Source organism: Marmota marmota, unplaced genomic scaffold, assembly GCF_001458135.2.
Source record: "Marmota marmota marmota unplaced genomic scaffold, marMar, whole genome shotgun sequence".
Classification (NCBI taxonomy): Eukaryota; Metazoa; Chordata; class Mammalia; order Rodentia; family Sciuridae; genus Marmota; species Marmota marmota.
In genome coordinates this window covers 5,364,989-5,366,720 of record NW_026000261.1, presented here as the reverse complement: position 1 = coordinate 5,366,720, position 1,732 = coordinate 5,364,989, and positions in this window count along the sequence as shown.

The following is a 1,732-nucleotide window of genomic DNA, read 5'->3' as shown; positions in this document are numbered from 1 at the left end:
ACTTATGAAGAATATACTATCATTATCATCCTCATCTTGCAAACAAATAAATTGGGGCCCCAAGAAATTAAGGCATTTAGACAAGTTTACACAGCTATTAAGCAGCTGAATCTGAGTTCAAAACCAGTTGAGTGCAGAGTATCTGTTTAGGATGATGACAAAGTTCTGGAAATGAGCAATAGTGATGATTATACAACATTGTGAATATACTTGATGCCACTGCATTATACACTGAAAATGATTTAAATGATGAATTTATATTATGCATACTTTGTCACACATATACACATACACACACTAACCCAGTTGTCAGATGCTGGGATCTTAACCATTGTTATATATGCAGCCTCTCCATGAACATGAATCAAGTGTCTGTTGTTCATAAGGCCCTCCAATGTCACTGAACAAGGACTAGATTTGTAGTCAAAAGACCTCTGTTCAAATATCACATCTGCTTCTTACTAATTGTGTTATCAGCCAGTGGTTGAGGGCTGTCTTGGTTTTCTTGGAGTAAAAGGGGAACCAAGTCCCACACAAACCTCTCCAAGGGTTTCTGCAGCAATTTTCAGACACAAAGGGCCCTGTTATAATGCTGACTGTGGCTGGCATTGGGGAGAGGAGCCCAGATGTCTTTGAGCCCCTGATAAGAAGCATGAATAATCCCTGAGCCAGTTTATGCATTCTTAGGTACTCCTTTTACCAAAATGAACTATGGCAGCTACTGGGAGTGACTTCTAAAAGGAAGTGAAACAGCTATTGATAGGGGAACTTGAGGAGAACATTCTTGGAAAGAGGAAGGAAGATGAGCTCATATTGAGATAAACCACTTTCAGGGGGTTAATACTAGATAAAGTCAATGTTTGCATGCACCACAGAAAAGAAATCCCCACCATAAGCAATTGTAGTAGCATAAGTGATCACTCTTTTACCCAAAATTTTTTGGGAAAAAATGCTGAAAGTCCCTGCTAGCCTCCTTGGTCCCTCTGTGACTTTTCAATATACTCATAGAGAGAAGTATTCAACAATAACTGAGTCCCCAGATATGCAATGACACTGTGAGAGAAGATGAAATATGAGGAAATCCACTCCTTCCCATTTTCCAGAACACAACACCCTCCCTGCTCGAGTTCCCTAAATCTGTTACTAGATTTGTTCTATCAAATGCCTCACTGTTATTTCCCTCACCCTTGCCTCATTAACTAAGGCTAAGACTGTCCAAGAGAAAAACAAACTTGAAACATTCCAGCTGGGGGCATTAGATGCCTGTGTTCTTGATTGGCTTCAGCTTAACTTCAAGATCTTATTTCCATTCACTTTGATTGTTTGAGTCCCAGGTGACTCCATTCTTGGTTCATGATGCTTTTGCTGCCCTCTTGTCTCCTGCAGCCATTCCCTATTGTAGCCATATCCCTTCATTTTGATTGCAGAAAACTCCCTCAAATGCCATTTGTTAGTATCCTGGCAGCTTCACACATCCACCTTTTTGTTTATACCTTTGGACTGGGCTGACCTGGTCCCTAAGGCTGGGAATACCAGAGACTACCGTATACTCCCGTGTCCTGTGCATCAGTGCCAGGCAAGGAAGCTACCGAAGTATTTGCATAATCAATTGCCTTGACCTGTACCTGGCCTCCACTTGTGCCAGCACCTAAGACATTGATAAGAGAACTCACTAGGCTCAAGTTGTTCAGATACAATTATAAACTGTAAACATCAGGTCCCAAGGGTTCCA